We start from the raw sequence: 26,723 nt of genomic DNA, 5'->3' as shown, positions 1-26,723 counted from the left end.
CCACTTTTTATTCTGTACATTCTCCCTTTGCAGACTCATCACCGAGTCACTCTTTATTCTGTACATTACCCCATTGCACACTCATCTCCGAGTATCTCTTTATTCCGTATATTCTCCCATTGCACACTCATCACCATGCCCCTCTTTATTCTGTACATTACACCATTGCACACTCATCATTGAGCCAATCTTTATTCTGTACATTCTCCCATTGCACACTCATCACCATGACACTCTTTGTTCTGTATATTCCTCCATTGCACACTCATCACCAAGACACTCTTTATTCTGTATATTCCCCCATTGGACAATCATCACCAAGCCACTCTTTATTCTGCACATTACCCAATTGCACACTCATCACCGAGCCACTCTTTATTTTGTATATTCCCCCATTGCAAACACATAACCGAGCCACTCTTTAAGGTGTATATTCCTCCATTGCACATTCATCACCGATCCACTCTTTATTCTGTACATTATCCCATTTCACACTCATCACCTAGCCACTCTTTATTCTGTACAATGCCCCATTACACACTCATCACCGAGCCTGTCTTTATTCTGTATATTACCCCATTGCACACTCATCACCGAGCCACTTTTTATTCTGTACATTCTCCCATTGCAGACTCATCACCGAGTCACTCTTTATTCTGTACATTACCCCATTGCAGACTCGTCACCGAGCCACTCTTTATTATGTATATTACCCCATTGCACACTCATCACCGAGTCACTCTTTATGCTGTACATCCCTCCATTGCACACTCATCTCCGAGTATCTCTTTATTCTGTATATTCTCCCATTGCACACTCATCACCGTGCCCCTATTCATTCTGTACATTACACCATTGCACACTCATCATTGAGCCAATCTTTATTCTGTACACTCCTCCATTGCACACTCATCACCGATCCACTCTTTATTCTGTACATTAACCCATTGCACACTCATCACCGAGCCACTCTTTATTCTGTACATTACCCCATTTCACACTCATCACCGAGCCACTCTTTATTCTGTACAATACCCCATTGCACACTCATCACCGAGCCTGTCTTTATTTTGTTCATTACCCCATTGCACACTGATCACCGAGCCACATTTTAATCTGTACATTCCCCCATTGCACACTCATCACCGATCCACTTTTTGTTCTGTACATTCTCCCATTGCAGACTCATGACCGAGTCACTCTTTATTCTGTACATTACCCCATTGCAGACTCGTCACCGAGCCACTCTTTATTATGTAGATCCATCCATTGCACACTCACCTCCGAGTATCTCTTTATTCTGTATATTCTCCCATTGCACACTCATCACCATGCCTCTCTTTATTCTGTACATTACACCATTGCACACTCATCATTGAGCCAATGTTTATTCTGTACACTCCTCCATTGCACACTCATCACCAAGCCACACTTTATTCTTAACACTCCTCCATTGCACACTCATCACCGACCCACTCTTTATTCTGCACATTCTCCCATTGCACACTCATCACCATGACACTCTTTGTTCTGTATATTCCTCCATTGCACACTCATCACCAAGCCACTCTTTATTCTGTATATTACCCCATTGCACACTCATCACCGAGCCACTTTTTATTCTGTACATTCTCCCATTGCAGATTCATCACCGAGTCACTCTTTATTCTGTACATTACCCCATTGCACACTCATCACCGAGCCACTCTTTAATCTGCACATTCCTCCATTGCAAATTCATCATCGAGCAACTCTTTATTCTGTACATTACCCCATTGCACACTCATCAGCGAGCCACTCTTTATTTTGTACATTCCCCCATTGAACACTCATCACCGAGCCACTCTTTATTCTGTACATTCTCCCATTGCAGACTCGTCACCGAGCCACTCTTTATTCTGTACATTACCCCATTGCACACTCATCACCGAGTCACTCTTTATGCTGTACATCCCTCCATTGCACACTCATCTCCGAGTATCTCTTTATTCTGTATATTCTCCAATTGCACACTCATCACCGTGCCCCTATTTATTCTGTACATTACACCATTGCACTCTCATCATTGTGCCAATCTTTATTCTGTACACTCCTCCATTGCACATTCATCACCGACCCTCTCTTTATTCTGTACATTACCCCATTGCACACTCATCACCGAGCCACTCTTTATTCTGTACATTACCCCGCTTCACACTCATCACCTAGCCACTCTTTATTCTGTACAATGCCCCTTTGCACACTCATCACCGAGTCTGTCTTTATTCTGTTCATTACCCCATTGCACACTCATCACCGATCCACATTTTGTTCTGTACATTCTCCCATTGCAGACTCATCACCGAGTCACTCTTTATTCTGTACATTACCCCATTGCACACTCATTACCGAGCCACTCTTTATTCTGTAGATCCCTCCATTGCACACTCACCTCCGAGTATCTCTTTATTCTGTATATTCTCCCATTGCACACTCATCACCATGCCCCTCTTTATACTGTATATTACACCATTGCACACTCATCATTGAGCCAATCTTTATTCTGTACACGTCTCCATTGCACACTCACCACCGAGCCACACTTTATTCTTAACACTCCTCCATTGCACACTCATCACCGAGCCACACTTTATTCTTAACAATCCTCCATTGCACACTCATCACCGACCCACTCTTTATTCTGTACATTCCAACATTGCACACTCATCACCATGACACTTGGTTCTGTATATTCCTCCATTGCACACTCATCACCAAGCCACTTTTTATTCTGTACATGCTCCCATTGCAGATTCATCACCGAGTCACTCTTTATTCTGTACATTACCCCATTGCACACTCATCAACGAGCCACTCTTTATTCTGCACATTCCTCCATTGCAAATTCATCATCGAGCAACTCTTTATTCTGTACATTACCCCATTACACACTCATCATCGAGCAACTCTTTATTCTGTAGATCCCTCCATTGCACACTCACCTCCGAGTATCTCTTTATTCTGTATATTCTCCCATTGCACACTCATCACCATGCCCCTCTTTATACTGTATATTACACCATTGCACACTCATCATTGAGCCAATCTTTATTCTGTACACTCCTCCATTGCACACTCATCACCATGACACTCTTTGTTCTGTATATTCCTCCATTGCACACTCATCACCAAGCCACTCTTTATTCTGCACATTACCCAATTGCACACTCATCACCGAGCCACTCTTTATTCTGTATATTCCCCCATTGCAAACTCATCACTGAGCCACTCTTTAAGGTGTATATTCCTCCATTGCACATTCATCACCGATCCACTCTTTACTCTGTACATTACCCCATTGCACACTCATCACCGAGCCACTCTTTATTCTGTACATTACCCCATTTCACACTCATCACCTAGCCACTCTTTATTCTGTACAATGCCCCATTGCACACACATCACCGAGCCTGTCTTTATTCTGTATATTACCCCATTGCACACTCATCACCGAGTCACTTTTTATTCTGTACATTCTCCCATTGCACATTCATCACCGATCCACTCTTTATTCTGTATATTACCCCATTGCACACTCATCACCGAGCCACTTTTTATTCTGTACATTCTCCCATTGCAGACTCATCACAGAGCCACGCTTTATTCTGTACATTACCCCATTTCACACTCATCACCTAGCCACTCTTTATTCTGTACAATGCCCCATTGCACACACATCACCGAGCCTGTCTTTATTCTGTATATTACCCCATTGCACACTCATCACCGAGTCACTTTTTATTCTGTACATTCTCCCATTGCACATTCATCACCGATCCACTCTTTATTCTGTATATTACCCCATTGCACACTCATCACCGAGCCACTTTTTATTCTGTACATTCTCCCATTGCAGACTCATCACCGAGTCACTCTTTATTCTGTACATTACCCCATTGCACACTCATCTCCGAGTATCTCTTTATTCCGTATATTCTCCCATTGCACACTCATCATCATGCCCCTCTTTATTCTGTACATTACACCATTGCACACTCATCATTGAGCCAATCTTTATTCTGTGCATTCTCCCATTGCAGACTCATCACCGAGTCACTCTTTATTCTGTACATTACCCCATTGCACACTCATCACCGAGCCACTCTTTATTCTGTAGATCCCTCCATTGCACACTCATCACCGACCCACTCATTATTCTGTACATTCTCCCATTGCACACTCATCACCATGACACTCTTTGTTCTGTATATTCCTCCATTGCACACTCATCACCAAGCCACTCTTTATTCTGTATATTCCCCCATTGGACAATCATCCCCAAGCCACTCTTTATTCTGCACATTACCCAATTGCACACTCATCACCGAGCCACTCTTTATTCTGTATATTCCCCCATTGCAAACTCATCACCGAGCCACTCTTTAAGGTGTATATTCCTCCATTGCACATTCATCACCGATCCACTCTTTATTCTGTACATTACCCCATTGCACACTCATCACCTAGCCACTCTTTATTCTGTACAATGCCCCATTACACACTCATCACCGAGCCTGTCTTTATTCTGTATATTACCCCATTGCACACTCATCACCGAGCCACTTTTTATTCTGTACATTCTCCCATTGCAGATTCATCACAGAGTCACTCTTTATTCTGTACATTTCCCCATTGCACACTCATCACCGAGCCACTCTTTATTCTGCACATTCCTCCATTGCAAATTCATCATCGAGCAACTCCTTATTCTGTACATTACCCCATTGCACACTCATCAGCGAGCCACTCTTTATTTTGTACATTCCCCCATTGAACACTCATCACCGAGCCACTGTTTATTCTGTACATTCTCCCATTGCAGACTCGTCACCGAGCCACTCTTTATTCTGTACAATACCCCATTGCACACTCATCACCGAGTCACTCTTTATGCTGTACATCCCTCCATTGCACACTCATCTCCGAGTATCTCTTTATTCTGTATATTCTCCAATTGCACACTCATCACCGTGCCCCTATTTATTCTGTACATTACACCATTGCACACTCATCATTGTGCCAATCTTTATTCTGTACACTCCTCCATTGCACATTCATCACCGACCCTCTCTTTATTCTGTACATTACCCCATTGCACACTCATCACCGAGCCACTCTTTATTCTGTACATTACCCTACTTCACACTCATCACCTAGCCACTCTTTATTCTGTACAATGCCCCATTGCACACTCATCACCGAGTCTGTCTTTATTCTGTTCATTATCCCATTGCACACTGATCACCGAGCCACATTTTAATCTGTACATTCCCCCATTGCACACTCATCACCGAGTCACTCTTTATTCTGTACATTACCCCATTGCACACTCATTACCGAGCCACTCTTTATTCTGTAGATCCCTCCATTGCACACTCACCTCCGAGTATCTCTTTATTCTGTATATTCTCCCATTGCACACTCATCACCATGCCCCTCTTTATACTGTATATTACACCATTGCACACTCATCATTGAGCCAATCTTTATTCTGTACACTCCTCCATTGCACACTCATCACCGAGCCACACTTTATTCTTAACACTCCTCCATTGCACACTCATCACCATGACACTCTTTGTTCTGCATATTCCTCCATTGCACACTCATCACCAAGCCACTCTTTATTCTGCACATTACCCAATTGCACACTCATCACCGAGCCACTCTTTATTCTTTATATTCCCCCATTGCAAACTCATCACTGAGCCACTCTTTAAGGTGTATATTCCTCCATTGCACATTCATCACCGATCCACTCTTTACTCTGTACATTACCCCATTGCACACTCATCACCGAGCCACTCTTTATTCTGTACATTACCCCATTTCACACTCATCACCTAGCCACTCTTTATTCTGTACAATGCCCCATTGCACACTCATCACCGAGCCTGTCTTTATTCTGTATATTACCCCATTGCACACTCATCACCGAGTCACTTTTTATTCTGTACATTCTCCCATTGCACACTCATCACCGAGCCACTCTTTATTCTGTAGATCCCTCCATTGCACACTCATCTCCGAGTATCTCTTTATTCCGTATATTCTCCCATTGCACACTCATCACCATGCCCCTCTTTATTCTGTACATTACACCATTGCACACTCATCATTGAGCCAATCTTTATTCTGTACACTCCTCCATTGCAGACTCATCAACGTGCCACACTTTATTCTGTAGACTCCTCCATTGCAAACTCATCACCGAGCCACACTTTATTCTGTACATTCTCCCATTGCACACTCATCACCGAACCACCCTGTATTCTGTACATTTCCCCATTGCACACTCATCACCGAGCCACTCTTTATTCTGTACATTACCCCATTTCACACTCATCACCTAGCCACTCTTTATTCTGTACAATGCCCCATTGCACACTCATCACCGAGCCACTTTTTATTCTGTACATTCTCCCATTGCAGACTCATCACCGAGTCACTCTTTATTCTGTACATTACCCCATTGCACACTCATCACCGAGCCACTCTTTATTCTGTAGATCCCTCCATTGCACACTCACCTCCGAGTATCTCTTTATTCTGTATATTCTCCCATTGCACACTCATCACCATGCCCCTCTTTATTCTGTACATTACACCATTGCACACTCATCATTGAGCTAATCTTTATTCTGTACACTCCTCCATTGCACACTCATCACCGAGCCACACTTTATTCTTAACACTCCTCCATTGCACACTCATCACCGACCCACTCTTTATTCTGTACATTCCAAAATTGCACACTCATCACCATGACACTCTTTGTTCTGTATATTCCTCCATTGCACACTCATCACCAAGCCAGTCTTTATTCTGTATATTCCCCCATTGGACAATCATCACCAAGCCACTCTTTATTCTGCTCATTACCCAATTGCACACTCATCACCGAGCCACTCTTTATTCTGTATATTCCCCCATTGCAAACTCATCACTGAGCCACTCTTTAAGGTGTATATTCCTCAATTGCACATTCATCACCGATCCACTCTTTACTCTGTACATTACCCCACTGCACACTCATCACCGAGCCACTCTTTATTCTGTACATTACCGCATTTCACACTCATCACCTAGCCACTCTTTATTCTGTACAATGCCCCATTGCACACTCATCACCGAGCCTGTCTTTATTCTGTATATTACCCCATTGCACACTCATCACCGAGCCACTTTTTATTCTGTACATTCTCCCATTGCAGACTCATCACCGAGTCACTCTTTATTCTGTACATTACCCCATTGCACACTCATCACCGAGCCACTCTTTATTCTGTAGATCCCTCCATTGCACACTCATCTCCGAGTATTTCTTTATTCCGTATATTCTCCCATTGCACACTCATCACCATGCCCCTCTTTATTCTGTACATTACACCATTGCACACTCATCATTGAGCCAATCTTTATTCTGTACACTCCTCCATTGCACACTCATCACTGATCCACTCTTTATTCTGTACATTACCCCATTGCACACTCATCACTGATCCACTCTTTATTCTGTACATTACCCCATTGCACACTCATCACCGAGCCACTTTTTATTCTGTACATTCTCCCATTGCACACTCATCACCGAGCCTGTGTTTATTTTGTTCATTACCCCATTGCACACTGATCACCGAGCCACATTTTAATCTGTACATTTCCCCATTGCACACTCATCACCGATCCACTTTTTGTTCTGTACATTCTCCCATTGCAGTCTCATCACCGAGTCACTCTTTATTCTGTACATTACCCCATTGCACACTCATCACCGAGCCACACTTTATTCTTAACACTCCTCCATTGCACACTCATCACCGACCCACTCTTTATTCTGTACATTCCAACATTGCACACTCATCACCATGACACTCTTTGTTCTGTATATTCCTCCATTGCACACTGATCACCAAGCCACTGTTTATTCTGTATATTCCCCCATTGGACAATCGTCACCAAGCCACTCTTTATTCTGCTCATTACCCAATTGCACACTCATCACCGAGCCACTCTTTATTCTGTATATTCCCCCATTGCAAACTCATCACTGAGCCACTCTTTAAGGTGTATATTCCTCAATTGCACACTCATCACCGAGTCACTCTTTATTCTGTAGATCCCTCCATTGCACACTCATCTCCGAGTATCTCTTTATTCCATATATTCTCCCATTGCAAACTCATCACCATGCCCCTCTTTATTCCGTACATTACACCATTGCACACTCATCATTGAGCCAATCTTTATTCTGTATACTCCTCCATTGCAGACTCATCACCGTGCCAGACTTTATTCTGTAGACTCCTCCTTTGCAAACTCATCACTGAGCCACACTTTATTCTGTACATTCTCCCATTGCACACTCATCACCGAACCACCCTTTATTCTGTACATTTCCCCATTGCACACTCATCACCGTGCCACTCTTTATTCTGCACATTCCTCCATTGCAAATTCATCATCGAGCAACTCTTTATTCTGTACATTATCCCATTGCACACTCATCAGCGAGCCACTCTTTATTTTGTACATTCCCCCATTGAACACTCATCACCGAGCCACATTTTATTATGTACATTCTCCCATTGCAGACTCGTCACCGAGCCACTCTTTATTCTGTACATTACCCCATTGCACACTCATCACCGAGTCACTCTTTATACAGTACATCCCTCCATTGGACACTCATCTCCGAGTATCTCTTTATTCTGTATATTCTCCCATTGCACACTCATCACCGGGCCCCTATTTATTCTGTACATTACCCCATTGCACACTCATCACCGAGCCACTCTTTATTCTGTACATTACCCCATTTCACACTCATCACCGAGCCTGTCTTTATTCTGTATATTACCCCATTGCACACTCATCACCGAGCCACTTTTTATTCTGTACATTCTCCCATTGCAGACTCATCACCGAGTCACTCTTTATTCTGTACATTACCCCATTGCACACTCATCACCATGCCCCTCTTTATTCTGTACATTACACCATTGCACACTCATCATTGAGCCAATCTTTATTCTGTACACTCCTCCATTGCACACTCATCACCGAGCCACACTTTATTCTTAACACTCCTCCATTGCACACTCATCACCGACCCACTCTTTATTCTGTACATTCCAACATTGCACACTCATCACCATGACACACTTTGTTCTGTATATTCCTCCATTGCACACTCATCACCAAGCCACTCTTTATTCTGTATATTCCCCCATTGGACAATCATCACCAAGCCACTCTTTATTCTGCACATTACCCAATTGCACACTCATCACCGAGCCACTCTTTATTCTGCTCATTACCCAATTGCACACTCATCACCGAGCCACTCTTTATTCTGTATATTCCCCCATTGCAAACTCATCACTGAGCCACTCTTTAAGGTGTATATTCCTCAATTGCAAATTCATCACCGATCCACTCTTTACTCTGTACATTACCCCATTGCACACTCATCACCGAGCCACTCTTTATTCTGTACATTACCCCATTTCACACTCATCACCTAGCCACTCTTTATTCTGTACAATGCCCCATTGCACACTCATCACCGAGCCTGTCTTTATTCTGTATATTACCCCATTGCACACTCATCACCGAGCCACTTTTTATTCTGTACATTCTCCCATTGCAGACTCATCACCGAGTCACTCTTTATTCTGTACATTACCCCTTTGCACACTCATCACCGAGCCACTCTTTATTCTGTAGATCCCTCCATTGCACACTCATCTCCGAGTATCTCTTTATTCCGTATATTCTCCCATTGCACACTCATCACCATGCCCCTCTTTATTCTGTACATTACACCATTGCACACTCATCATTGAGCCAATGTTTATACTGTACACTCCTCCATTGCACACTCATCACCGACCCTCTCTTTATTCTGTATATTCCCCCATTGCAAACTCATAACTGAGCCACTCTTTAAGGTGTATATTCCTCCATTGCACATTCATCACCGATCCACTCTTTATTCTGTACATTACCCCATTTCACACTCAGCACCTAGCCACTCTTTATTCTGTACAATGCCCCATTGCACACTCATCACCGAGCCTGTCTTTATTCTGTACATTACCCCATTGCACACTGATCACCGAGCCACATGTTAATCTGTACATTCCCCCATTGCACACTCATCACCGATCCACATTTTGTTCTGTAAATTCTCCCATTGCAGACTCATCACCGAGTCACTCTTTATTCTGTACATTACCCCATTGCACACTCATCACCGAGCCACTCTTTATTCTGTAGATCCCTCCATTGCACACTCACCTCCGAGTATCTCTTTATTCTGTATATTCTCCCATTGCACACTCATCACCATGCCCCTCTTTATTCTGTACATTACACCATTGCACACTCATCATTGAGCCAATCTTTATTCTGTACACTCCTCCATTGCACACTCATCACCAAGCCACTCTTTATTCTGTATATTCCCCCATTGGACAATCGTCACCAAACCACTCTTTATTCTGCTCATTACCCAATTGCACACTCATCACCGAGCCACTCTTTATTCTGTATATTCCCCCATTGCAAACTCATCACCGAGCCACTCTTTAAGGTGTATATTCCTCCATTGCACATTCATCACCGATCCACTCTTTATTCTGTATATTACCCCATTGCACACTCATCACCGAGCCACTTTTTATTCTGTACATTCTCCCATTGCAGACTCATCACCGAGTCACTCTTTATTCTGTACATTACACCATTGCACAGTCATCATTGAGCCAATCTTTATTCTGTACACTCCTCCATTGCACACTCATCACCGATCCACTCTTTATTCTGTACATTACCCCATTTCACACTCAGCACCTAGCCACTCTTTATTCTGCTCATTACCCAATTTCACACTCAGCACCTAGCCACTCTTTATTCTGTACAATGCCCCATTGCACCCTCATCACCGAGCCTGTCTTTATTCTGTACATTACCCCATTGCACACTGATCACCGAGCCACATGTTAATCTGTACATTCCCCCATTGCACATTCATCACCGATCCACACTTTATTCTCTACATTACCCCATTTCACACTCATCACCTAGCTACTCTTTATTCTATACAATGCCCCATTGCACACTCATCACCGAGCCTGTCTTTATTCTGTATATTACCCCATTGCACACTCATCACCGAGCCACTTTTTATTCTGTACATTCTCCCATTGCAGACTCATCACCGAGTCACTCTTCATTCTGTACATTACCCCATTGCACACTCATCACCGAGCCACTCTTTATTCTGTAGATCCCTCCATTGCACACTCATCTCCGAGTATCTCTTTATTTTGTATATTCCCCCATTGGACAATCATCACCAAGCCACTCTTTATTCTGCACATTACCCAATTGCACACTCATCATTGAGCCAATCTTTATTCTGTATACTCCTCCATTGCAGACTCATCACCGTGCCAGACTTTATTCTGTAGACTCCTCCTTTGCAAACTCATCACTGAGCCACACTTTATTCTGTACATTCTCCCATTGCACACTCATCACCGAACCACCCTTTATTCTGTACATTTCCCCATTGCACACTCATCACCGTGCCACTCTTTATTCTGCACATTCCTCCATTGCAAATTCATCATCGAGCAACTCTTTATTCTGTACATTATCCCATTGCACACTCATCAGCGAGCCACTCTTCATTTTGTACATTCCCCCATTGAACACTCATCACCGAGCCACTTTTTATTCTGTACATTCTCCCATTGCAGACTCGTCACCGAGCCACTCTTTATTCTGTACATTACCCCATTGCACACTCATCACCGAGTCACTCTTTATACAGTACATCCCTCCATTGGACACTCATCTCCGAGTATCTCTTTATTCTGTATATTCTCCCATTGCACACTCATCACCGTGCCCCTATTTATTCTGTACATTACACCATTGCACACTCATCATTGAGCCAATCTTTATTCTGTACACTCCTCCATTGCACACTCATCACTGATCCACTCTTTATTCTGTACATTACCCCATTGCACACTCATCACCGAGCCACTCTTTATTCTGTACATTACCCCATTTCACACTCATCACCTAGCCACTCTTTATTCTGTACAATACCCCATTGCACACTCATCACCGAGCCTGTCTTTATTTTGTTCATTACCCCATTGCACACTGATCACCGAGCCACATTTTAATCTGTACATTCCCCCATTGCACACTCATCACCGATCCACTTTTTGTTCTGTACATTCTCCCATTGCAGACTCATCACCGAGTCACTCTTTATTCTGTACATTACCCCATTGCACACTCATCACCGAGCCACTCTTTATTCTGTAGATCCCTCCATTGCACACTCACCTCCGAGTATCTCTTTATTCTGTATATTCTCCCATTGCACACTCATCACCATGCCCCTCTTTATTCTGTACATTACACCATTGCACACTCATCATTGAGCCAATCTTTATTCTGTACACTCCTCCATTGCACACTCATCACCGAGCCACACTTTGTTCTGTATATTCCTCCATTGCACACTCATCACCAAGCCACTCTTTATTCTGTATATTCCCCCATTGGACAATCATCACCAAGCCACTCTTTATTCTGCACATTACCCAATTGCACACTCATCACCGAGCCACTCTTTATTCTGTATATTCCCCCATTGCAAACTCATCACTGAGCCACTCTTTAAGGTGTATATTCCTCCATTGCACATTCATCACCGATCCACTCTTTACTCTGTACATTACCCCATTGCACACTCATCACCGAGCCACTCTTTATTCTGTACATTACCCCATTTCACACTCATCACCTAGCCACTCTTTATTCTGTACAATGCCCCATTGCACACTCATCACCGAGCCTGTCTTTATTCTGTATATTACCCCATTGCACACTCATCACCGAGCCACATTTTATTCTGTACATTCTCCCATTGCACACTCATCACCGAGCCACTCTTTATTCTGTAGATCCCTCCATTGCACACTCATCTCTGAGTATCTCTTTATTCCGTATATTCTCCCATTGCACACTCATCACCATGCCCCTCTTTATTCTGTACATTACACCATTGCACACTCATCATTGAGCCAATCTTTATTCTGTACACTCCTGCATTGCAGACTCATCACCGTGCCAAACTTTATTCTGTAGACTCCTCCATTGCAAACTCATCACCGAGCCACACTTTATTCTGTACATTCTCCCATTGCACACTCATCACCGTGCCACTCTTTATTCTGCACATTCCTCCATTGCAAATTCATCATCGTGCAACTCTTTATTCTGTACATTATCCCATTGCAGACTCATCACCGAGTCACTCTTTATTCTGTACATTACCCCATTGCACACTCATTACCGAGCCACTCTTTATTCTGTAGATCCCTCCATTGCACACTCACCTCCGAGTATCTCTTTATTCTGTATATTCTCCCATTGCACACTCATCACCATGCCCCTCTTTATTCTGTACATTACACCATTGCACACTCATCATTGAGCCAATCTTTATTCTGTACACTCCTCCATTGCACACTCATCACCGAGCCACACTTTATTCATAACACTCCTCCATTGCACACTCATCACCGACCCACTCTTTAATCTGCACATTCTCCCATTGCACACTCATCACCATGACACTCTTTGTTCTGTATATTCCTCCATTGCACACTCATCACCAAGCCACTCTTTATTCTGTATATTCCCCCATTGGACAATCATCACCAAGCCACTCTTTATTCTGCACATTACCCAATTGCACACTCATCACCGAGCCACTCTTTATTCTGTATATTCCCCCATTGCAAACTCATCACCGAGCCACTCTTTAAGGTGTATATTCCTCCATTGCACATTCATCACCGATCCACTCTTTATTCTGTACATTACCCCATTACACACTCATCACCGAGCCACTCTTTATTCTGTACATTACCCCATTTCACACTCATCACCGAGCCTGTCTTTATTCTGTATATTACCCCATTGCACACTCATCACAGAGCCACTTTTTATTCTGTACATTCTCCCATTGCAGACTCATCACCGAGTCACTCTTTATTCTGTACATTACCCCATTGCACACTCATCACCGAGCCACTCTTTTTTCTGTAGATCCCCCCATTGCAAACTCGTAACCGAGCCACTCTTTAAGGTGTATATTCCTCCATTGCACACTCATCTCCGAGTATCTCTTTATTCCGTATATTCTCCCATTGCACACTCATCACCATGCCCCTCCTTATTCTGTACATTACACCATTGCACACTCATCATTCAGCCAATCTTTATTCTGTACACTCCTCCATTGCAGACTCATCACCGGGCCACACTTTATTCTGTAGACTCCTCCATTGCAAACTCATCACCGATCCACTCTTTATTCTGTATATTACCCCATTGCACACTCATCACCGAGCCACTTTTTATTCTGTACATTCTCCCATTGCAGACTCATCACCGAGTCACTCTTTATTCTGTACATTACACCATTGCACAGTCATCATTGAGCCAATCTTTATTCTGTACACTCCTCCATTGCACACTCATCACCAAGCCACTCTTTATTCTGTATATTCCCCCATTGGACAATCGTCACCAAACCACTCTTTATTCTGCTCATTACCCAATTTCACACTCAGCACCTAGCCACTCTTTATTCTGTACAATGCCCCATTGCACCCTCATCACCGAGCCTGTCTTTATTCTGTACATTACCCCATTGCACACTGATCACCGAGCCACATGTTAATCTGTACATTCCCCCATTGCACATTCATCACCGATCCACTCTTTATTCTGTACATTTCCCCATTTCACACTCATCACCTAGCCACTCTTTATTCTATACAATGCCCCATTGCACACTCATCACCGAGCCTGTCTTTATTCTGTATATTACCCCATTGCACACTCATCACCGAGCCACTTTTTATTCTGTACATTCTCCCATTGCAGACTCATCACCGAGTCACTCTTTATTCTGTACATTACCCCATTGCACACTCATCACCGAGCCACTCTTTATTCTGTAGATCCCTCCATTGCACACTCATCTCCGAGTATCTCTTTATTTTGTATATTCCCCCATTGGACAATCATCACCAAGCCACTCTTTATTCTGCACATTACCCAATTGCACACTCATCATTGAGCCAATCTTTATTCTGTATACTCCTCCATTGCAGACTCATCACCGTGCCAGACTTTATTCTGTAGACTCCTCCTTTGCAAACTCATCACTGAGCCACACTTTATTCTGTACATTCTCCCATTGCACACTCATCACCGAACCACCCTTTATTCTGTACATTTCCCCATTGCACACTCATCACCGTGCCACTCTTTATTCTGCACATTCCTCCATTGCAAATTCATCATCGAGCAACTCTTTATTCTGTACATTATCCCATTGCACACTCATCAGCGAGCCACTCTTCATTTTGTACATTCCCCCATTGAACACTCATCACCGAGCCACTTTTTATTCTGTACATTCTCCCATTGCAGACTCGTCACCGAGCCACTCTTTATTCTGTACATTACCCCATTGCACACTCATCACCGAGTCACTCTTTATACAGTACATCCCTCCATTGGACACTCATCTCCGAGTATCTCTTTATTCTGTATATTCTCCCATTGCACACTCATCACCGTGCCCCTATTTATTCTGTACATTACACCATTGCACACTCATCATTGAGCCAATCTTTATTCTGTACACTCCTCCATTGCACACTCATCACTGATCCACTCTTTATTCTGTACATTACCCCATTGCACACTCATCACCGAGCCACTCTTTATTCTGTACATTACCCCATTTCACACTCATCACCTAGCCACTCTTTATTCTGTACAATACCCCATTGCACACTCATCACCGAGCCTGTCTTTATTTTGTTCATTACCCCATTGCACACTGATCACCGAGCCACATTTTAATCTGTACATTCCCCCATTGCACACTCATCACCGATCCACTTTTTGTTCTGTACATTCTCCCATTGCAGACTCATCACCGAGTCACTCTTTATTCTGTACATTACCCCATTGCACACTCATCACCGAGCCACTCTTTATTCTGTAGATCCCTCCATTGCACACTCACCTCCGAGTATCTCTTTATTCTGTATATTCTCCCATTGCACACTCATCACCATGCCCCTCTTTATTCTGTACATTACACCATTGCACACTCATCATTGAGCCAATCTTTATTCTGTACACTCCTCCATTGCACACTCATCACCGAGCCACACTTTGTTCTGTATATTCCTCCATTGCACACTCATCACCAAGCCACTCTTTATTCTGTATATTCCCCCATTGGACAATCATCACCAAGAAACTCTTTATTCTGCACATTACCCAATTGCACACTCATCACCGAGCCACTCTTTATTCTGTATATTCCCCCATTGCAAACTCATCACTGAGCCACTCTTTAAGGTGTATATTCCTCCATTGCACATTCATCACCGATCCACTCTTTACTCTGTACATTACCCCATTGCACACTCATCACCGAGCCACTCTTTATTCTGTACATTACCCCATTTCACACTCATCACCTAGCCACTCTTTATTCTGTACAATGCCCCATTGCACACTCATCACCGAGCCTGTCTTTATTCTGTATATTACCCCATTGCACACTCATCACCGAGCCACATTTTATTCTGTACATTCTCCCATTGCACACTCATCACCGAGCCACTCTTTATTCTGTAGATCCCTCCATTGCACACTCATCTCTGAGTATCTCTTTATTCCGTATATTCTCCCATTGCACACTCATCACCATGCCCCTCTTTATTCTGTACATTACACCATTGCACACTCATCATTGAGCCAATCTTTATTCTGTACACTCCTGCATTGCAGACTCATCACCGTGCCAAACTTTATTCTGTAGACTCCTCCATTGCAAACTCATCACCGAGCCACACTTTATTCTGTACATTCTCCCATTGCACACTCATCACCGTGCCACTCTTTATTCTGCACATTCCTCCATTGCAAATTCATCATCGTGCAACTCTTTATTCTGTACATTATCCCATTGCAGACTCATCACCGAGTCACTCTTTATTCTGTACATTACCCCATTGCACACTCATTACCGAGCCACTCTTTATTCTGTAGATCCCTCCATTGCACACTCACCTCCGAGTATCTCTTTATTCTGTATATTCTCCCATTGCACACTCATCACCATGCCCCTCTTTATTCTGTACATTACACCATTGCACACTCATCATTGAGCCAATCTTTATTCTGTACACTCCTCCATTGCACACTCATCACCGAGCCACACTTTATTCATAACACTCCTCCATTGCACACTCATCACCGACCCACTCTTTAATCTGCACATTCTCCCATTGCACACTCATCACCATGACACTCTTTGTTCTGTATATTACCCAATTGCACACTCATCACCGAGCCACTCTTTATTCTGTATATTCCCCCATTGCAAACTCATCACCGAGCCACTCTTTAAGGTGTATATTCCTCCATTGCACATTCATCACCGATCCACTCTTTATTCTGTACATTACCCCATTACACACTCATCACCGAGCCACTCTTTATTCTGTACATTACCCCATTTCACACTCATCACCGAGCCTGTCTTTATTCTGTATATTACCCCATTGCACACTCATCACAGAGCCACTTTTTATTCTGTACATTCTCCCATTGCAGACTCATCACCGAGTCACTCTTTATTCTGTACATTACCCCATTGCACACTCATCACCGAGCCACTCTTTTTTCTGTAGATCCCCCCATTGCAAACTCGTAACCGAGCCACTCTTTAAGGTGTATATTCCTCCATTGCACACTCATCTCCGAGTATCTCTTTATTCCGTATATTCTCCCATTGCACACTCATCACCATGCCCCTCCTTATTCTGTACATTACACCATTGCACACTCATCATTCAGCCAATCTTTATTCTATACACTCCTCCATTGCAGACTCATCACCGGGCCACACTTTATTCTGTAGACTCCTCCATTGCAAACTCATCACCGAGCCACACTTTATTCTGTACATTCTCCCATTGCACACTCATCACCGAACCACCCTTTATTCTGTACATTCTCCCATTGCACACTCATCACCATGCCCCTCTTTATTCTGTACATTACACCATTGCACACTCATCATTGAGCCAATCTTTATTCTGTACACTCCTGCATTGCAGACTCATCACCGTGCCAAACTTTATTCTGTAGACTCCTCCATTGCAAACTCATCACCGAGCCACACTTTATTCTGTACATTCTCCCATTGCACACTCATCACCGTGCCACTCTTTATTCTGCACATTCCTCCATTGCAAATTCATCATCGTGCAACTCTTTATTCTGTACATTATCCCATTGCAGACTCATCACCGAGTCACTCTTTATTCTGTACATTACCCCTTTGCACACTCATCACCGAGCCACTCTTTATTCTGTAGATCCCTCCATTGCACACTCATCTCCGAGTATCTCTTTATTCTGTATATTCTCCCATTGCACACTCATCACCGTGCCCCTATTTATTCTGTACATTACACCATTGCACACTCATCATTGAGCCAATCTTTATTCTGTACACTCCTCCATTGCACACTCATCACCGACACTCTCTTTATTCTGTATATTCCCCCATTGCAAACTCATAACCGAGCCACTCTTTAAGGTGTATATACCTCCATTGCACATTCATCACCGATCCACTCTATATTCTGTACATTACCCCATTTCACACTCATCACCTAGCCACTCTTTAATCTGTACAATGCCCCATTGCACACTCATCACCGAGCCTGTCTTTATTCTGTTCATTACCCCATTGCACACTGATCACCGAGCCACATTTTAATCTGTACATTCCCCCATTGCACACTCATCACCGATCCACTTTTTGTTTTGTACATTCTCCCATTGCAGACTCATCACCAAGTCACTCTTTATTCTGTACATTACCCCATTGCACACTCATCACTGAGCCACTCTTTATTCTGTAGATCCCTCCATTGCACACTCACCTCCGAGTATCTCTTTATTCTGTATATTCTCCTATTACACACTCATCACCATGCCCCTCTTTATTCTGTACATTACCCCATTGCACACTCATCACCGAGCCACTCTTTATTCTGCACATTCCTCCATTGCCAATTCATCATCGAGCAACTCTTTATTCTGTACATTACCCCATTGCACACTCATCAGCGAGCCACTCTTTATTTTGTACATTCCCCCATTGAACACTCATCACCGAGCCACTCTTTATTCTGTACATTCTCCCATTGCAGACTCGTCACCGTGCCACTCTTTATTCTGTACATGACACCATTGCACACTCATCATTGAGCCACTCTTTATTCTGTACATTACACCATTGCACACTCATCATTGAGCCAATCTTTATGCTGTACACTCCTCCATTGCACACTCATCACCGAGCCACACTTCATTCTTAACACTCCTCCATTGCACACTCATCACCGACCCACTCTTTATTCTGCACATTCTCCCATTGCACACTCATCACAGAGCCACTCTTTATTCTGTACATTCCCCCATTGCACACTCATCACCGAGACACTCTTTTTTCTGTAAATTCTCCAAATTGCAGGCTCGTCACCGAGCCACACTTTATTCTGTACATTACCCCATTGCACACTCATTACCGAGCCAATCTTTATTCTGTACATCCCTCCATTGCACACTCATCTCCGAGTATCTCTTTATTCTGTATATTCTCCCATTGCACACTCGTCACCGTGCCCCTCTTTATTCTGTACATGACACCATTGCACACTCATCATTGAGCCACTCTTTATTCTGTATATTCCCCCATTGCAAACTCATCACCGAGCCACTCTTTAAGGTGTATATTCCTCCATTGCACATTCATCACCGATCCACTCTTTATTCTGTACATTACGCCTTTGCACACTCATCACCGAGCCACTCTTTATTATGTACATTACCCCATTTCACACTCACCACCTAGCCACTCTTTATTCTGTACAATGCCCCGTTGCACACTCATCACCGAGCCTGTCTTTATTCTGTTCATTACCACATTGCACACTCATCACCGAGCCACTTTTTATTCTGTACATTCCCCCATTGCACACTCATCACCGAGCCACATTTTATTCTGTACATTCTCCCATTGCAGACTCATCACAGAGCCACTCTTTATTCTGTACATTACCCCATTGCACCCTCATCACCGAGCCACTCTTTATTCTGTAGATCCCTCCATTGCACACTCACCTCCGAGTATCTCTTTATTCTGTATATTCTCCCATTGCACACTCATCACCATGCCCCTCTTTATTCTGTACATTACACCATTGCACAATCATCATTGAGCCACTCTTTATTCTGTACACTCCTCCATTGCACACTCATCACCGAGCCACACATTATTCTGTTCACTCCTGCATTGCACACTCATCACCGACCCACTCTTTATTCTGTACATTCTCCCATTGCACACTCATCACCATGCCACACTTTGTTCTGTATATTCCTCCATTGCACACTCATCACCAAGCCACTCTTTATTCTGTACATTCATCCATTGCACACTCATCACCAAGCCACTCTTTATTCTGTATATTCCCCCATTGGACAATCATCATCAAGCCACTCTTTATTCTGCACATTACCCTATTGCACAATCACCAGCGAGCCACTCTTTATTCCGTACATTCCCCCATTGCACACTCATCACCGAGCCACTATTTTTTCTGTAAATTCTCCAAATTGCAGGCTCGTCACCGAGCCACACTTTATTCTGTACATTACCCCATTGCACACTCATCACCGAGCCACACATTATTCTGTTCACTCCTCCATTGCACACTCATCACCGACCCACTCTTTATTCTGTACATTCTCCCATTGCACACTCATCACCATGCCACACTTGGTTCTGTATATTCCTCCATTGCACACTCATCACCAAGCCACTCTTTATTCTGTACATTCATCCATTGCACACTCATCACCAAGCCACTCTTTATTCTGTATATTCCCCCATTGGACAATCATCACAAAGCCACTCTTTATTCTGCACATTACCCAATTGCACACTCATCAGCGAGCCACTCTTTATTCTGTACATTCCCCCATTGCACACTCATCACCGAGCCACTCTTTTTTCTGTAAATTCTCCAAATTGCAGGCTCGTCACCGAGCCACACTTTATTCTGTACATTACCCCATTGCACACTCATTACCGAGCCAATCTTTATTCTGTACATCCCTCCATTGCACACTCATCTCCGAGTATCTCTTTATTCTGTATATTCTCCCATTGCACACTCGTCACCGTGCCCCTCTTTATTCTGTACATGACACCATTGCACACTCATCATTGAGCCACTCTTTATTCTGTATATTCCCCCATTGCAAACTCTTCACCGAGCCACTCTTTAAGGTGTATATTCCTCCATTGCACATTCATCACCGATCCACTCTTTATTCTGTACATTACGCCTTTGCACACTCATCACCGAGCCACTCTTTATTATGTACATTACCCCATTTCACACTCACCACCTAGCCACTCTTTATTCTGTACAATGCCCCCTTGCACTCTCATCACCGAGCCTGTCTTTATTCTGTTCATTACCCCATTGCACACTCATCACCGAGCCACTTTTTATTCTGTACATTCCCCCATTGCACACTCATCACCGAGCCACTTTTTATTCTGTACATTCTCCCATTGCAGACTCATCACAGAGCCACTCTTTATTCTGCACATTACCCCATTGCACACTCATCACCGAGCCACTCTTTATTCTGTAGATCCCTCCATTGCACACTCACCTCCGAGTATCTCTTTATTCTGTATATTCTCCCATTGCACACTCATCACCATGCCACACTTGGTTCTGTATATTCCTCCATTGCACACTCATCACCAAGCCACTCTTTATTCTGTACATTCATCCATTGCACACTCATCACCAAGCCACACTTTATTCTGTATATTCCCCCATTGGACAATCATCATCAAGCCACTCTTTATTCTGCACATTACCCTATTGCACAATCACCAGCGAGCCACTCTTTATTCCGTACATTCCCCCATTGCACACTCATCACCGAGCCACTCTTTTTTCTGTAAATTCTCCAAATTGCAGGCTCGTCACCGAGCCACACTTTATTCTGTACATTACCCCATTGCACACTCATTACCGAGCCAATCTTTATTCTGTACATCCCTCCATTGCACACTCATCTCCGAGTATCTCTTTATTCTGTATATTCTCCCATTGCACACTCGTCACCGTGCCCCTCTTTATTCTGTACATTACACCATTGCACACTCATCATTGAGCCACTCTTTATTCTGTATATTCCCCCATTGCAAACTCATCACCGAGCCACTCTTTAAGGTGTATATTCCTCCATTGCACATTCATCACCGATCCACTCTTTATTCTGTACATTACCCCATTGCACACTCATCACCGAGCCACTCTTTATTCTGTACATTCATCCATTTCACACTCATCTCCGAGTATCTCTTTATTTTGTATATTCCCCCATTGGACAATCATCACCAAGCCACTCTTTATTCTGCACATTACCCAATTGCACACTCATCACCGAGCCACTCTTTATTCTGTATATTCCCCCATTGCAAACTCATCACCGAGCCACTCTTTATTCTGCACATTAGCCCATTTCACACTCATCACCTAGCCACATTTTAATCTGTACAATGCCCCATTGCACACACATCACCGAGCCTCTCTTTATTCTGTTCATTACCCCATTGCACACTCATCACCGAGCCACATTTTATTCTGTACATTCCCCCATTGCACACTCAGCACCGAGCCACACTTTATTCTGTACATTACCCCATTGCACACTCATCACCGAGCCACTCTTTATTCTGTAGATCCCTCCATTGCACACTCATCTCCGAGCATCGCTTTATTCTGTATATTCTCCCATTGCACACTCATCACCATGCCCCTCTTTATTCTGTACATTACACCATTGCACACTCATCATTGAGCCAATCTTTATTCTGTATAATGCCCCATTGCACACTCATCACCGAGCCTGTCTTTATTCTGTTCATTACCCCATTGCACACTCATCACCGAGCCACTTTTTATTCTGTACATTCCCCCATTGCACACTCATCAACGAGCCACTCTTTATTCTGTACATTACCCCATTGCACACTCATCACCGAGCCACTCTTTATTCTGCACATTCCTCCATTGCAAATTCATCATCAAGCTACTCTTTTTTTTGTACATTACCCTATTGCACACTCATCAGCGAGCCACTCTTTATTCTGTACATTCTCCCATTGCAGACTCGTCACCGAGCCACTCTTTATTCTGTACATTACCCCATTGCACACTCATTACCGAGTCACTCTTTATTCTGTACATCCCTCCATTGCACACTCATCTCCGAGTATCTGTTTATTTTGTATATTCCCACATTGGACAATCATCGCCAAGCCACTCTTTATTCTGCACATTACACAATTGCACACTCATCACCGAGCCACTCTTTATTCTGTATATTCCCCCATTGCAAACTCATCACCGAGCCACTCTTTATTCTGCACATTAGCCCATTTCACACTCATCACCTAGCCACATTTTTTTCTGTACAATGCCCCATTGCACACACATCACCGAGCCTCTCTTTATTCTGTTCATTACCCCATTGCACACTCATCTCCGAGCCACATTTTATTCTGTACATTCCCCCATTGCACACTCAACACCGAGCCACTTTTTATTCTGTACATTCTCCCATTGCAGACTCATCACCGAGCCACTCTTTATTCTGTACATTACCCCATTGCACACTCATCACCGAGCCACTCTTTATACTGTAGATCTCTCCATTGCACACTCATCTCCGAGCATCGCTTAATTTTGTATATTCTCCCATTGCACACTCATCACCATGCCCCACTTTATTCTGTACATTACACCATTGCACACTCAACACCGAGCCACTTTTTATTCTGTACATTCTCCCATTGCACACTCATCACCGAGCCACTCTTTGTTCTGTACATTACCCCATTGCACACTCATCACAGAGCCACTCTTTATTCTGCACATTCCTCCATTGCAAATTCATCATCAAGCAAATCTTTTTTCTGTACATTACCCCTTTGCACACTCATCAGCGAGCCACTCTTTAGTTTGTACATTCCCCCATTGAACACTCATCACCGAGCCACTCATTATTCTGTACATTCTCCCATTGCAGACTCTTCACCGAGCCACTCTTTATTCTGTACATTACCCCATTGCACACTCATTACCGAGTCACTCTTTATTCTGTACATCCCTCCATTGCACACTCATCTCCGAGTATCTCTTTATTCAGTATATTCTCCCATTGCACACTCATCACCAAGCCACTCTTTGTTCGGTATATTCCTCCATTGCACACTCATCATTGAGCCACACTTTATTCTTAACACTCCTCCATTGCACACTCATCACCGACCCACTCTTTATTCTGTACATTCTCCCATTGCACACTCATCACCATGACAATCTTTGTTCTGTATATTCCTCCATTGCACACTCATCACCAAGCCACTCTTTATTCTGTATATTCCCCCATTGGACAATCATCACCAAGCCACTCTTTATTCTGCACATTACCCAATTGCACTCTCATCACCGAGCCACTCTTTATTCTGTATATTCCTGCATTGCAAACTCATCACCGAGCCACTCTTTAAGGTGTATATTCCTCCATTGCACATTCATCACCGATCCACTCTTTATTCTGTACATTACCCCATTGCACACTCATCACCGAGCCACTCTTTATTCTGTACATTACCCCATTTCACACTCATCACCTAGCCACTCTTTATTCTGTACAATGCCCCATTACACACTCATCACCGAGCCTGTCTTTATTCTGTATATTACCCCATTGTACACTCATTACCGAGCCACTTTTTATTCTGTACATTCTCCCATTGCAGACTCATCACCGAGTCACTCTTTATTCTGTATATTACCCCATTGCACACTCATCACCGAGCCACTCTTTATTCTGTAGATCCCTCCATTGCACACTCATCTCCGAGTATCTCTTTATTCCGTATATTCTCCCATTGCACACTCATCACCATGCCCCTCTTTATTCTGTACATTAAACCATTGCACACTCATCATTGACCCAATCTTTATTCTGTACACTCCTCCATTGCAGACTCATCACCGTGCCACACTTTATTCTGTAGACTCCTCCATTGCAAACTCATCACCGAACCACCCTTTATTCTGTACATTACCCCATTGCACACTCATCACCGAGCCACTCTTTATTCTGCACATTCCTCCATTGCAAATTCATCAGCGAGCAACTCTTTATTCAGTACATTACCCCATTGCACACTCATCACCGAGCCTGTCTTTATTCTGTATATTAACCCATTGCACACTCATCACCGAGCCACTTTTTATTCTGTACATTCTCCCTTTGCAGACTCATCACCGAGTCACTCTTTATTCTGTACATTACCCCACTGCACACTCATCTCCGAGTATCTCTTTATTCCGTATATTCTCCCATTGCACACTCATCACCATGCCCCTCTTTATTCTGTACATTACACCATTGCACACTCATCATTGAGCCAATCTTTATTCTGTACATTCTCCCATTGCAGACTCATCACCGGGTCACTCTTTATTCTGTACATTACCCCATTGTACACTCATCACCGAGCCACTCTTTATACTGTAGATCCCTCCATTGCACACTCATCACCGACCCACTCTTTATTCTGTACATTCTCCCATTGCACACTCATCACCATGACACTCTTTGTTCTGTATATTCCTCCATTGCACACTCATCACCAAGCCACTCTTTATTCTGTATATTCCCCCATTGGACAATCATCACCAAGCCACTCTTTATTCTGCACATTACCCAATTGCACACTCATCACCGAGCCACTCTTTATTCTGTATATTCCCCCATTGCAAACACATAACCGAGCCACTCTTTAAGGTGTATATTCCTCCATTGCACATTCATCACCGATCCACTCTTTATTCTGTACATTACCCCATTGCACACTCATCACCGAGCCACTCTTTATTCTGTATATTATCCCATTGCACACTCATCACCATGCCCCTCTGTATTCTGTACATTACACCATTGCAGAATCATCATTGAGCCACTCTTTATTCTGTACACTCCTCCATTGCACACTCATCACCGAGCCACACATTATTCTGTTCACTCCTCCATTGCACACTCATCACCGACCCACTCTTTATTCTGTACATTCTCCCATTGCACACTCATCACCAAGCCACTCTTTATTCTGTATATACCCCCATTGGACAATCATCACAAAGCCACTCTTTATGCTGCACATTACCCAATTGCACACTCATCAGCGAGCCACTCTTTATTCTGTACATTCCCCCATTGCACACTCATCACCGAGACACTCTTTTTTCTGTAAATTCTCCAAATTGCAGGCTCATCACCGAGCCCCACTTTATTCTGTACATTACCCGATTGCACACTCATTACCGAGCCAATCTTTATTCTGTACATCCCTCCATTGCACACTCGTC

This window comes from Hypanus sabinus, chromosome 5 (genome assembly GCF_030144855.1).
Source record: "Hypanus sabinus isolate sHypSab1 chromosome 5, sHypSab1.hap1, whole genome shotgun sequence".
NCBI lineage: Eukaryota > Metazoa > Chordata > Chondrichthyes > Myliobatiformes > Dasyatidae > Hypanus > Hypanus sabinus.
The sequence above is the reverse complement of the archived record's forward strand: the minus strand, read 5'-3'. Positions refer to the sequence as shown.